The 15,583-nt window shown below is 39.9% G+C and overlaps 1 protein-coding gene across 1 annotated transcript in view; it reads right to left on the reverse strand.

Moving 5' to 3' along the window:
• Positions 1–15,583, reverse strand: part of VPS13D (vacuolar protein sorting 13 homolog D) — a 3,321,573-nt gene that overhangs the window by 845,779 nt on the left and 2,460,211 nt on the right. The gene's annotated exons all lie outside the window — the stretch shown is intronic.

The raw sequence follows: 15,583 nt of genomic DNA on the forward strand, positions 1-15,583 counted from the left end.
AAGACCCAGGGAGTAATCTCCACAGTAGAGCAACACAATCAGAAGTACAATACAATCAAGTAGCACTAAATATAACACAATCAGTAGAACTGAAGAATTACTGTTGCAGTAAAGAGACAGCAGCTATAATGCAATCTGTAGAAATGTTCAATTGCAGTAAAGAATGAGCCAAATAGTAGGGAGTATGTAGGTAAGGTTAAAAGGTAAGGTGAGTAAGGTAAATAAGAGTGGGGAAAAAGTAGATTAGCCTGGGGAGTGGCAGGAGCACAGTCAGTGTCTTATAAGGTGTTCATTTAGGAGTGATTTGAACTGATCATGTACTGGATTTTTTCTTATTGTGTCTGGAAGGGTGTTCCAGAGTTTGGCTATTTTGTGTGAATAGAGGGAGTCGCCATGCTGGTTGAGGCAGTTAGATACCTTTAGTAAGAGTTTGTTGGAAGATCTGAGGGATATACTATTAGTGTTATGTTGAACTAAAGAGGAGATGGCAATGCAGTTGTTGGAATGGAAGATTATTTTATGGGCTAAGGATAGCTGATTGAGAGATAAAAGGTTGGGGAGCTCAAGCCAGTTTAATATTGAGAGAGCTGAACAGTGGTGGAATCTGTGTGGGAGATTAGTGGCAAAATTAGCAATCTTGTGGTAACATGATTCTAGACTGCTGAGATCAGATTTTCGAAGGTTATAGATCATTGAGGTCAGATTTTTGAAGGTTAGTAAATATCAGAGAAGGGTAGACAGAAGGTATGTGCGAGCAGTGGCTAGCCTGGCATTGGGAGTTAGAAAAGGTTTAGCCCTGTAAAGGGTACCTAGTTTAATGTGGACTTTTTTGATGGTTTGGGCTAAATTTGAGGTTGTCATCCATGGTAACACCTAAAAGTTTAGTGTGGTTAATGGGGTGATTTTGGTACCATTTACAAAGATGATTGATAGAGGGGGTGGGGAAGTCTTGGGTTTTTTGTTACTGAAAACTATGATTTTGGTTTTGTCGGGATTTAAAATGAGTTGGTGTTGGGAGAGGTAGGATTAAATGTCCTGAAAAGAGGATTGCATTTTTAGTTGAAGTTCTTGGGGTAAGGGGGCTGAACAGATAAGGGTAGCGTCATCTGCATACTGTACTATGGAAGCATGTTGGGTTGCTGTACTGAGGTTGTTTGTGAATATAATGAAGATGAGTGGACCCTTGAGGTACAACAAGGCAATGGGGAGTAGGGGGTAAAGAGAGTTTTCCCACTTTGTAGCCTGTTGATGGTTGGAAAGATAGCTGTGGAATCAAGATAGTGAGGATAGATTAAAGCCAAAGGAAGACAGTTTATTTAGAAGAATCTGGTGGGATACGGTGTCGAAGGCTTTAGACATGTCAAGGAATATGGAAGAGACATGCAGGCCTTTGTTCATGAAGTGGTGGATGGTGTTAGGGAAGGTAAGGAGGGCAGTGCTGGTACTGTGCTTAGGCCTGAAACCATGCTGAGAGTTGGAAAAGAGGTTACTGTTAAGAAACAAGTTGATGAGCCAGTTGTGGATGCATTTTTCTAAGATTTTTGCTCGGTCGGGAAGTATGGCTATAGGACAAAAGTTGGTTAGTTCTTTGGAGGGGCCACCTTTGTGTAGAGGTATAATATGAGATATTTTCCATATGAGTAGAACATATTGTTCTTTGATAGAGTGATTGATCAGAATTGAAACGGGGTATACGACTGAAGGGGCTGCAAGTTTTAGAAATTCATTAGGGAGTTTGTCTGCAGCTGTGATGGTGTTGATGAAGTGGATGTTAAATTGAGTAAAGATACAGTTGTTTAAGGTAGAAAAAGGGGAGGGGTAGAGGTACGTCCTGGGTTTACGAGTTGGTTGATGGAAAAACAGAATTTCTGAAGGTTGTTTTGGCTGTTTTGCTGACATTTAAGTGGTGACCCATACAGTGATCACAGCTGCCTTATTCTGCATGTTGTGTACATTTCAGTGGTGACCCATACAGTGATCACAACTGCCTTATTCTGTATGTTGTGTACATTTCAAAGGTGACCCATACAATCATCACAAGTATATTTGTTTGACTCTTTTTATTTGTTTTTTGTTGAGTTTCTTAGTTGTTGGTAGTCAAGGTGGTAGGATTTGTCTTTGAATGTATGATAAGCTGACCAGGCTTTGTCTCTGCATCTCATTAGTAGCTTGGCTTCTTTGGTTAGCCATGGGAGAGGTTTGGTCCTAGTACGAACTTTTCTGGTGGGGGCTAGATTATTTAGAATTGTGAGGAAGGTTTCATTGAAGTACTGAACAGCCTCATCTAATTTTAGGTGCTTAAGTGGGGACCAGTTACATTGTTGTAGCAGAAGGTTAAAAGTAGTGGGGGAGAAAATTTTTTTCTAAGTGATGTATTTATAGGGGATGTTGCTTTGGGTATAGGTGCATTTCTTGTAAAGAAAGGTTGGATAGTGGTCACTGAGGGAGTGAGGTAGGCACCCAGCTAAGATGCCTAGGTTTGGTTTGTTAGTTAGGATCGAGTCTAATGTTGACTGCTTGTGGGCAGTTTTATGTTTGGTTGAAGTTGAAGAGATTAATAAAGTTGGATGGGTTATCAGTAGTGCCGGAGTGCCAATCTAAGTTGAAGTCACCAAGAAAAATAGTTTCCGGAATGAATTTAGTAGCTGTCCAGGATAACAGGTTTTCAATAGTGGGAAGGTTATTGATAGGAGAGAGGTACGTGTCGAGTATTATTATTCCTTTGTTGGGTTTGATTTCAAGGCAGGCAATTAATATTTCAGAGTTGGGTAGATCAGGAGGAGTACAGCTTAGCTGGGCTATTTTGAGGGTATTTTTAAACATAACTGCAACACCACCTCCACATTTGTTGATTCTGTCTGCTCTTATGATGTTATAGCCTACTGTCAGGATTTCACTGTCCTTAATGTGGGGTTTTAACCAGGTTTCTGTTAACACAGCTATATCTGGTGAGTAGGTGGACAGGGTAGTGTGGAACTCACTGGTCTTGTTTATGACGCTACAGAGGTTGACGTTTAACAGGAGCAGATCTGAGTTAGAGGCGTTTTGGAAGGGGGTAGGTATATGTGTGAGAAATAGACTGAGTAAAGGTGGTGGGAGTGGGGCTTGTGGAAGATGGTATGTGTTGTGTATAGTATATATATATATATATATATATATATATATATATATATATATATACACACACACACATATTTTATATATATATATATATATATATATATATATACACACACACACACACACACACATATATATATATATATATATATATATATATATATATATACACATATACACATAAAACAGACACACATACACACACACACACACACACACATATATATATATATATATATATATATATATATATGTGTATATGTATATATATATATATATATATGTATATATATGTATATATGTATATATATATATATATATATATGTATATATATATATATACACACACACACACACACATACACACTATATATAGATAGATACAGATATGCATATGGAAAAATCTATGCTAAAACAGGGAGAGAGTTTGTGAAATAAAGAGACTGTAGGATTTTGAACGGACACCCTTAAAGACATCAATAACAACCATGCAGAATCTTATATTTACAAAGGGGTAGATCATATTTTGAGAACTAAACTAACATGGGAATGGATAAAGGAGATTTTAACAGTAGGGATGACTGCAAGTTGGGGCAAGAGGGAGATGGAATTTACTAAAGAAAATTAACAAAGAAACCAAGGTGCTGAGAACAAATAACTAGGGTGGAAGTCATAGAGGTTGTCTTGACTTTGGATTGGATATTGCATTCTCCATCAAGGACTGATAACAGATACAGGCAAAGACAGAGAGATGGGGCTGTTAAATGAAAGACCAGCTCTGGCTGACTTTATAACTGAGACTTCAACATATAAATGAATGCATTATAACTATATGAATCAATCAGAAGAAGCTAGAGAAGACTAGGAAATGAGAACAGAAAGGTAGTATACAAAGAAACAATAGGAGAGTATCTGGATGGCTCACAGGTATGCAACAAAATGTAGCAGGTTTAGGATTTTTGCATGCAAGTGTTTGCATGGGTATATCTATACCCCAAGCAGAGCAGAGAATTTTTAGTCAGGTAGACAGCAGTTACTAGAGCTGTGATATGAAAGATAGGGGTCCTTGAAAACATGTTTTTGTAGGGTCTATATTAAATCAGCGAATGCTTAAAAAAGCGAACGCTGATTTTTCGACCCCATGTAAGTGAAAGCTTACAATCCTGAGCACTTAGAACAGCGATTTTTTTCCCAGGGAAAAAAAATCGCTGTTCCAAAAAAGAAAAAAAAACTTTAAAACATTACATAAAGTAGGGGGCTTCTCCCCAACACCCCCACACACCCCTACTTAAATATACCAACTCCGAGATAGCATTACAGTGACGAAAATGGCAAAATAACGAAGGTGGCCAAGCGATTTCTTTCCCAGGGAAAGAATTCGCTTATATGCCGTTTTGGTATTTTGTCATTTCGTGCTTTCAAGTTCGATCAAGACGCATTCGAAAGAATGAGTCTTTGATCATATAATAGGAAACTGTTTTTGTAATGTAAAGAGTTTGCAGATTTTCAAAAATTCTCTGTGAGGGTAACTATGTAAGAAATGTTTGGGGAAGACATTTTTGTAACCAAGGAAATTATTCTTTTGAGTTGTGATACAGAAATTAAACTGCCTAGACATATTAAAGATCTAGTAAGTTTAATGCTGTTTGCACAAAACAAATAAATACTAGAAAATGGAAATCAAAATATAAAAAATGTAAAAGAATTATTGAATGTTGTAAAGGAGACAAAAGAAATGGAAGTGGGAATGTCAGAAAATGAAAGGTGTAAACTTAATAGAAATAACTGGAACATGAGGAACAATGCATGCAGAATAAGTGTCTGACAGGAGGTGTGAAATTTCAAGGAAGGCATTACTTGAGCACTCTATGTAATGTGAAACTGAACTGTAATTAAGAAAGAAGCCATATATGTGTAACACATAAAAATGAAATATATTTGTAATGATTTGGTTTCTCTTTTATAATTTTATGTGTACCCATACCACTATGTAATATGTGATGTAAATAAAGGAGTAACATTAAAAAATGTAAATCTTCCATTAATATTTCTATTTGTGCTTTTTCTTGGTTTGCCCATTCCTCTCCTTTAAACATAGTTTCCTAATACATTTCTAACTATCTCTAATACTTATAAAGGGTCTCTGGTTATTTTCTTGTCAGACTCCATGAGTTTGCCTACATCTCTTTCTATTTTACGCTAAACTGATGAGCTAAAAACTTTGTGTTCTAGACTTATCAAAAATAGATGTTTAACAGCAACCTTCCTAAACTCATGCATATTAACCAAATACTCCATTATTTTATTTTATTACTCTTTAGTTGCACCTCTTCTTGTTTTGTGAGATTTTCTTTCTGCAATACTTTAACCTTTGTCAACCAATCTAAATAATTCATATTATTTCTTTTCCACATCTCTCTCTCTCTCTCTCTCTATTTCCACTGTTTTAAACTCTATTTTTATTTTATTCTACTCACTAGTTATCCCTTCTGAAGTAATGTCTATCTTATTCAGGTATATAGGACATTTAGTGACAACTACCTCGTACTAGAGAATCATCAGAAAACCTATGTAGAAGATTCTATAGGAATGAGAACTGGTTCTCAGACAGAGTAGCTGATGCATGGAACAGACTACCACATTACATTAAAGCAAGTACTAGTTTAGATATTTTTCAGAACAGCTTGGATACTTATTATGGGAACAAGTGTTTTGGTATATTGGCAAGCTAGAAGGGCATTAATGCCGTGCTTGAAATATTTGTATGTATATGTATGTATCTTACTTATTTCGACTACCCACTCTAAATTCCTCTATTTTTAACAGATAAGAAGAAAAGTGCCAGAGTCTCATTTTTATATCTGTACCTTAAATCTTTATCTTAGGTTTACTGATGGATGCTCTGGTAAGCTTATTTCATTAGTCTCAAAGCTTTTAATTAAATAAACATGTTTCTGTGAAATGTCATTTCTATCAAGTCTAGCCTAGTTATTTTTTCTTGAAGAATATTTAAATTCTGTTGGCGTTCCTGCTACTACATTCATATCTTCCATATAAAATGTTCATGTACCGCCTCACAAATCCGATCTCTTTGTTATATCTTCCTTTCTAGGTTCCTTGATACATCCACACTACTTTAAATCAGATGCCAGTTCCCACCTATAAACATTCCCTGCTGAAAACTTATTTCTCCTAACATTCTCTTAAGGTCCATAATAGTAGTTTTAGGTAGACTATAAATAATCCTGATGTAATCCTCTTCCCCACCTTTATGACAATAAATCTACCATTATTGTCTTTCTCCCTCTTCTGTCACTACTGCAGCCCCTCTTATAATCACTTCCATTCTCCCTTTTTCTTGTCCTTGATAGCCTACCAAATGTTGACTGTGAAATCACTTCTTTGTCAAATTCACATGCTCATTTCTATTCAATAACATTGCTATTTGCACCCTACACATCCTCATATAATTCAGTACTTTTCTGCTTTTTGTTTATACCTGTAAGGCCATTTACATTCCATGTTAATATTGACAAAGTCTTCATTCTAATAAGAAGCTATTACTCCCATATATAATATATGACAGTTCCTCTGAATACATTTCCACTACATACACACACTAATGTCTGGCAGACTGATTTTGTATATAAATTTTCATCTCATTTCTCTTTGAACCTATGTCACATTTTCACAGACCGTTTTAAGATTTTCAAAACTCTTACCACTTTTAACTCACAGTAAACATATGAAACGATATACATTTTCCAAAAAGACATTTATCCTTCCAAAGAGAAACAGTTGCTCCAAACAGATGACTGCACACACACACACACACACACACACACACACACACACACACACACACACACACACACACATATTACCTATTGTAAAATTAAGGTTATCTATGCTAAAACTCATGTTGGAACATATGATCCCACATACACAGACCACCATCTGTTATTTCTCTATTCCACTCTCAGATGGGAAAAATAACTTGCATACTTTCAAACTTAAGAAGAAGCGTACTGGCTACCTTTAAATTAATAAACTGTGGACTGTTACATTAAATACATTAAAAATATGAGGCTGCTGCAAAGGCAACCACTTGTATAACTGTTCACTTTCCAAAGTTTTAGACCACTAATTTTCACTGGACTACATCCCATATTCCTTTTAATATCAATTACACTGTACCATGTAAATTTAACTTGGAACATATTACTTCAACCTTTAATGAGTATTTGCTTGCACCTGCAGGCTTCTTGTCTTCAACTAAAATAATTTTCCAATATGGAAAAAAGGCCAGTAACTTTGCAAATGCAACAAAAAGTCTTTGTAGATTTCACTCAGAGCACACTGGTCAGATCTGCTCATTAACTGCTTACACTTGCTAACTCTGTGTATTCAACTAAAATTAGTTGCAAATTGAAAACAAAAAAAGTTACTAACTTTGCAAATTTGTGAAAGAACTCTTGTAGTTTTCACTTACAACACAATGTTCTGACCTCTCCAGATTAACTGATTGCACCTGTTGTTGTTTGTCTTTCGGCTTTTCCCAGTTAGGGGTCACCACAGCGGAACTCCGGTTTGGCAGTAGATTTTACTCCAGGGTTTGGCAGTAGATTTTCACGAAAACCAAGGTGCCAGCTCGACGTTCAACCTTCAACGAAGGCACACCCATTTACGCATGCCTTTTGAACGCCACCTAACCGTGGGGAGGATATGCAGACTCCACACAGAAGGCACTCCCCGCACTCCAGCCGAGAATTGAACAGGAGAACCTCTTGCTGTGAGGCAACAACGCTGCCGCTGCACCACCGCGGCAGTGATTGCACCTGTCTGCTCCTTAATTCCAGCTAAAATTGTGAGCTACTAGAAAAAATAAGTTTCCAGTAATATAAATGCAAGAAAGAAATGTCATTTCAATCCCTTTTATGATTGTTTATTGTTTTTTACACCTATTTGCTTATTAAAATCCATTGTCTATATCTTAACCTAAAGACATTTGTCTAGACTTCCACCTCTATGAAAACGCTTTGTGCTGAGGTTGTGGAAAACTTGAGAATAAGTGACTGTAAGCATGACTGAAGGAAGCTATTTTAATAGTGGCTGTACCTTTTGCAATATCATTCTATCTTGAGCAATAACAGTTGTTGCAGCTTTTAGCTGGATCTTTCTAGCTTAAGTAAGGTCTTCCTGGACTTAAGCTGTAATTACAGTTGTTGGAGCTATTTAGCCAGTTCTTCATGGTTACAGCTGTCAAAACAGTTACTGAGCTTTATTGTCGGGCCTTTTATTTTCACCGTAGTTGTAAATTCAGCTGCTGAGTCCTATTTTCAAGCTTTTTATAGGTAACCACTAGTGTAATTCCTCTATGAAAATGGGAAATGATCAATTCATAGATAACTACAGGGAAAGCAACTAGTAGACATTACAAGTTTAGCCCCAAATTCAAACGTTCCTTCAGGCCTCAAGAAGGGCAATATAAGACAAACCAGGGAAGAGTCTGAAGCTGCTTAGCCAATTACCTAGGTTTACCTTGAAGGTGGCAAAAGTGCTACTCTGTTTTATGCAAAGTGAACATTTGTTCCAGAGGTGAGGATACACTGGGCTATAAATCTATCATGCTAATCTATCTAATTTATATTGTAATGAAGGCTCAGTTCCTAAAACCCACTATTTGATGAACCATTTGTTCTGTGAAGAAACAGAGGGTCAGATCTTTTATGCCTTGAAAGGCTAGGCACAGAACTCCCTAGAGAAACCTACAATAAAGTACAGAGGGGGGACCAACAGCTAGGATTTAAGACCACTGATCTTTTATGTAAGACTCTCTGAGGTATCCCACACTAAGTGATATGCTTAGACAACAAATATCAAAACAGGCATTATATTAATAATGGGTCTGATAAGACATAAGAAAAGAGGGATTAAGACTTTTGTTGATCTAAAATACATGCCTTTGAAAATTAAATGTCCCAGAAAGGTGGCTTTCCTAACTAATCCAGAGACATAATGGTCAAAAGATAAGAAATTAACAACAGTTCCTAGATCTCTCTTAAAAATGCCTTTTGGGAGGGTGTTTCACCTATGTGGCATGGGAGAATACTTTGTTTACAAAAATTAACTATACTACATTTTTTCACATCTAATTTGAGACCACTGCAATTACACCAGTTCTTATCATCATCTAACCAATGCTGCAGCAACTGTGAGTCAACAAAAGACTGAATAACAACTCTCAATTTGCAGTTATCTTCAAACTTAGATTTTGGTTAATTCCCTTTCTCTCTGGCATCTAAATGACCAGTTCAAACTAGCATTTATCTTAAATAAAACAAAAACATTATAATAAGACAAACAGGAAATTACACCCCACACGCTGTTCCCATTCAGTCTAAAAGTCCCCTAAACAAGTGTCATTGCCATCTTGATTTGATATTATTGCTCAGCCAGGAGACAAAACCTTTGGCTACATCTTTGGACATGTCAGGCTGGTTCTACAAACAAAATCACGCCTTTTGGTTTGGTTCATTTTAACACATAAGAAGTTAATTGTAGCCCTATGTATGATTTTCAGGAGACAGCTGTTGTAAATAAAGTGAACATCCAGTGATAAATGAGCAAATGGCTACATCTTTATGACCTCTCCTTTACCCATGTACTTCATAAATGTATGGAAGAATCCTTGTACCCCAATATGTTGTCCAAAACAAATTTCTGATATCACTAGTATGGTCTACAAGGATTTCAGCAACTATATATGTGTATCTGTTATTAAGCCTACAGACATTAATGTGGACCATTTGCAGCTTTGGTGAAGGCATTCTGACAGTCATGAAGGAGCAACCTGTCATCTGCAGAATCTGGGGTTGGCTGTACATCTCTACCTCTAAGCAAATATCTGCACCAACCTTTTTCTTTGCCATCCCAGCAAGAAATTACCACTTGTTTAGTTTATTTACTTATTTGAAAGTGATGCAGAAACCTAAGGATGAAGCAGCATAAACTTTCTTGCCTCAAACAACCAGGAATTTGGTTTCCTTATTAAAGACCAGGTCACTGAATAAGTGGGGCAGAGAGTGAAGTCCAAGAGCATTTAAAATCACTGTAGACTATACTGTTGAATCCTGTCTCTAAAAGCCATGGATGGGAGTTTGTCTAGAAACTTCCAGAATGACAGAAGTGGTGGAGAGGGAGAATCTCTTTAGGCTAAGGTTTCAGGAGGCTTAGGTTTTCTAGGTCTTCTATCATATTCAGTGAATGACTATGTACTATGGGGTTAGGAAACCCAATAAACATACTAACTCTCCAAATGAAGCTGCCAAAGCTCAGTTCTTTAGCAAAATGCAGGATGATCCACTGAACATCAGGGACATGATCAACAGTTCGTCCTCTGGATTTTACTGTTCTTGGGACTTATTAAGACTGGAAATGTTTACATAGTGTTTCCCAGTGAGGGACTCATGTAAAAAGGATTTTGGTAAGATCCATGATAAAAGACAGAGAAACAAAGAGACCCTAGAACTTACTATCAAAGGAGCATGGTCACCTAATGAGATCTGCTTTCCTAAAGACAATCAGTTAAAGACAGCAGAAGACACCTTGAAGAACTCGGAGTAGCTCATCTTGTGGACAGGAATCAAGGAGTCCCTCCCTCAGTATCAATGAGAGTCAATGAAATGTCAGATATGAAAAAAGGCAGACACATGGTTTTGCCTAAGCACCACAAAATATTTCAACGACTGTTCTTATGGAATCAACATTACTGAGCCAATACTGCCAGTGACACATATGTACTTAATTTCTCTGACACAGATGTTAATGAACCCTGTCAGCTCTTTAAGTGACAAGGATCTTCTGAAAACTTACAGGGATACAGTAGGTATGTCACCTTTATCCAAACGTTAATGGGCTTTCTTTGATTTTTACCACTAATTCTCTTCCAGTGAAAGATTAATGTGAGAACAAAGTTGTTTCTTCAACTCAAAGCTCAACTGACAGCAACCCACTGTTGACAATGGTTCTGAGTCCAGCAAAGCCACCATGGCCTTTACTGTCTGATAAATACTATGCTAAAGGCTTTGGAAGGCTCATAATACAGACTGAGATGTCCTAGGGCGATCCTCTGGCAACAACTGCTCATCCTGAAAAGGTTTCCACCCCGAGGACCATGCTAGCAATTTCTTTGAAGGGAAAACTCAATTAACTATTTTGATGAACTGCTCACTTAAATAATTGACACACAACTGCAAATTATTATCAAGCATCAGTTTAATTTTAAAAAACAGCAAATACCTTGAACTCAAAAATTTACAGCAGATTACTCAGTCAAGCTGAATACAAGAAGAAGAAGAAGATCCAAAGCAAAACAGTTGTACAGAACTATGCATGAATCGCTACAAATTAAGATAAAAAAGTGGGAGGTCTGTGCTGGTCTAATGACAGAAAATACCTCTCTCTGTTGGGCCCAAATGGAAAAAACCTTTTCCGCTTACTCTTATAAATCTTCCTGGTGGAGGGTTCGTGGGCAGAAATCAATATCTTCTGGACAGGGGAGGAAAGCCTGGGATGTCTGGTCATCATCGGAAGTGGAGAAACCATGCAGTTAGTTTCAGGCCTTGAAGGTTTGGGTGAAGGTGCCTCAAGGGGTGAGATAAGAGATCCAGAGCTAGCTTCAGAGTCACTGGGGGGCAGATCAAATGAGACCAAAGACAGGTGAACTAGATTTGTTGAGGCAGGAAGGCGGCAATGAGGATGATTTTCCTCTTCAACCTGGATGCCTTCTACAAAAACATGAGAATTAGGGGCAACTAGGTAAAAGCTATCTATGAGGAGGGATTAAGGCAAAGTACCTGCTGCTTTTGTTGTTGAGAAAGGAGGCAAAGAGGTCACAGCAAGGTTGACCCCATTTCTGGAAGATCATGGTGTCGTGGATTGCTTCAGAGACCACTAGTGAACAGTACGACTCAACTGAGTCTGTCTGCTAGAATGTTGGACTTTCCCGGAATGTACATTGCCACTAGAAAGCGGTTGATAGAGATCGCCTATTGTCACACTCTCATAGCTTCTTGACATAGGGGTTATGAACTGGTTCCTCCCAGTTTGTTGATGTAGCAGACCACTGACATATTGTCCATCTGTACTGCAATAGTCCCTAGAGGAAGAAAGCTGTGTAGCTCTTGCAATGCCAAAATAACTGCTCTCGTCTGTAGGACACTGACATGCAAGTTGGTCTTCTGGGGCATCCGTGTGCCTTGGACCATCTGACCCAGATAATGACTCCCCCCACCCCATTTGGGAGGAGTCTGTGGTCAATGTGGCATTTGGAGAAGGAAGAATGAAGGGCTGTCTTAGAGTAACATCTGCAGAGTGAAGCCACCATAACAGAGATTCTTTGCATACTCAGGAAAGTCTGAAGGGAAAGATTAAAGGATTTCTGCATAAGGACCATTGTACTGCTAGTGTCCATTGTAAGATTCTCATATGAAGATGCACTGTGGGTAAAAGAGGAATAGTGGCCACCACACAACTAAGAGCTCTGAGAACCAAACTTGCTGGGGAGTTCAATATAGCTAGAATTTGTTTGACATGAAGGTGCAGACTTGATGCTTGATCCACTGTTAGATAAGACTGAGAAACTGTGGTGTCGAGTTGTGCACCTATGAACTGCATCACTTGCACCAGTTCCAATTGGGATTTTTCCAAATTGAAGGTTATGCCAAGGTGTGGGGCCAGATGTAAAAAGTAATCCCTGGCTTGAGTAAGGTGATGCCAGGTTGCAGCAGTCAAGAGCCAGTCATCCAGACAGGGAAATATCTGGAATCCCTGTAGCCTTAGGTGAGCTGCGACCACCACCAAGTATTTGGTCAACATCCTGTGTTGTGGTGAGATGAAACAGAAGTGATCTGTATTGAAAATGATTGGCTCCCAGCCTAAAACAAAGAAAACTTCTGGAGCGCGTGTGTGGTAGTACGCATCCTTCAGGTCTATTGAGCACATCCAGAAATTCATCCTTAGCAGACCATGGACTGAACCATTGCCATCCTGAACTTCGTGTTTTTTACTGATTTGTTCAGAGATGTCAGGTCTAGAATGGGCCTTAGGTCCCCCCCTGTCTGTTTGGGAACCAAAATGAACCTCAAGTAAATACCTGATCCGACTTGATCGGGAGGGACCTCCTAGATGACTCTTTTTTGTAGCAATTTTGTCATTTCCTTGCCTACCCTCTCCCTCTGATTGGGTGGTACATTGGGGAGAACAGATTTTTGTCTTGGTGTCCCTAAAAAGGGAATGCAGTATCCTCTGGATACATTCCTTAGCACCCATCAATCATTTGTGATGGCTTCCCAGGCTTAGGGGTGCAAGAAAAAGCGCCCCCTGACTGCCTCTAGAGGAAGGCAGTTGGGCAAATGTTCAGGGGTGCTGAAAGGGTCTGTCTGAGAACGACTCTTGATACCCTTGGTTCTGCGGACCCCCTCACCTGCATGGGTGTCTGACATTTTGGTGAATTCCCCTCTGTCCCTGAGGGAAAATTCTCCCTGAAAATCCTGGAAAAGACCCTGAGATTTCTTGAACCACATCTGTTTACTCCCACGGTGGTTCCAGCAGAAGAATCTTTGTGGGGTAGAAAAACAGATCTAGGGTCTTCCCATCTTTCTGACTGTGTGAGAGTGTGTCACGAACAGTGGGCCCAAACAAGGTTGATCCATCAAAAGGCACAATGATGAAGGACGTCTTAAAAGGTTCTGCAAAGTCACACAAATGCATCCAGGCATAACGCTTTAAGGCAATGACAGAACTGGCTGCTCTTGAGGTACCCTCTCCTGCATGGGATATCAGCATCAGGGACACATTAGATAGGGATTGGAACATGGCCGTTCTGGAGGAGAAGACCTTTTGCTCCTCTGCAGACATGGACCCCAGGGGAAGAGCTAGACAGTTCCTTGACCAGATCCCTCTGTAGTCTCATAAAATGGGAAAGGTAGTTTAGCGTCCTCAAGGAGAAAATGCCCTTTTACCAAATCTGTCCAAAGCCCTGGACTCCTTCTTATGGGGATGGACAGAGGAGCTCTCTTGGGTGAGCTCTTTTTTGGTGGCTGCCGCAACAATCATGGAATCAGCCGGAATACCCTTTGTCCAGAAGGGTTTGTCCTGGGAGCACTCAAGATTTTGTCTGTGTGCTTGGGGATGGGCTCTACTGTGTCCGGTTCCTTCCATGCCCTAGGAGACACCAACTGAAAGAGAGGGTCTGCCGGGGAGACATCCAGGATGTACATGGGCCAGACCCGAAGTCCTCCAACAGAATTGATTAATCACAGAAGGGGTTTTGGGAAGACCATCCACCTCTTTGGCAAAGGATTTATACGATTTCTCCCAAGGAGACATTATCCGATGGACATCTAGAGACCCTTCCCCTTCTTCGAAATCAGTATCAGTGGTAACAGATTCCTCCATGGAATTAATGTGCCTCCTCTTGCACAATCTCTTCCAAGGAACCTCCTCGGTGGGATGCCCCAGGGAAGTGTCGGAAGATAAGTGGGGTTCCACACATGGGATAGTTTGGAGGCTTCCCAGGACCGGCTGTCCATATGGTAAATGAGAGGCTTCGGTGACACATTCACTGGACACATTCAGTGGAAACAAGGGGAAATTCCACAGGTGTGAGAACAGAAGGTCTCCCAGAATGGGAGAGGACCCTCTCCTCTACTACGAAGGCAGAAGGGCTCTGGACACCAAATGGCAGTCCTCCCTTGGTTCGAGGCCACCACAGCAGACAACCCCCGGGGGCCCCAAGCTTCTCTCTCTGAAGGGGGGAGACAGAGCTGAGCTGTCAAATGCCAACACCCCGAGGGGAAGCGACAACTCCGAAAAGTTTGGAGTTGAAGTCACACTCCCGGAACCAATGTTGATGCTACATCTCCAAAATGCACTCGGGACCGACACTATCGGAGCCAACCACATCAGGGAGGTAGTCGGAGGCGATGACGTGATAACTGTCAGCTCTGACACCCCAGTTCCTGGGACCAACAGAGCCAAAGATTCTAAAACCACAGGTAGGATCGGAGAATGAGCCACAGGGTAGAAAGGGGGCACTCTCGCGGATACAGAGGGTGATGGAGCTGGCAAAATACCCATCTGAATCTGAGCTTCGAGAAATTGCCTCATCAATCTACCAACATTCTTGTCCAAAAGGCTCTGAGAAGACTTGATGGAGGAAGAAGGGGAAGCAGGTCTAGATGTCCTTTTTGGGGAGGTCTCCCTGAGTGGAGATCTCTGAACTGGGACACTCGGCTCCGAACTGGGAACCAAGGTCCAGGGTGGAGAGGCAACTGGCTGAACCAAGGTGTATGTGTCCAAAACCTTTGGTTCCAAGGGTTTAGGAGCCTTTTTTACAGGCTCAAATTGTGAAAATGGAGACTAGTCAGGAGACCATTTTCTGTGTTCATGGGTCTCTTTT

Source organism: Protopterus annectens, chromosome 2.part0, assembly GCF_019279795.1.
Source record: "Protopterus annectens isolate FY-2018-M chromosome 2.part0, PAN1.0, whole genome shotgun sequence".
Classification (NCBI taxonomy): domain Eukaryota; kingdom Metazoa; phylum Chordata; order Ceratodontiformes; family Protopteridae; genus Protopterus; species Protopterus annectens.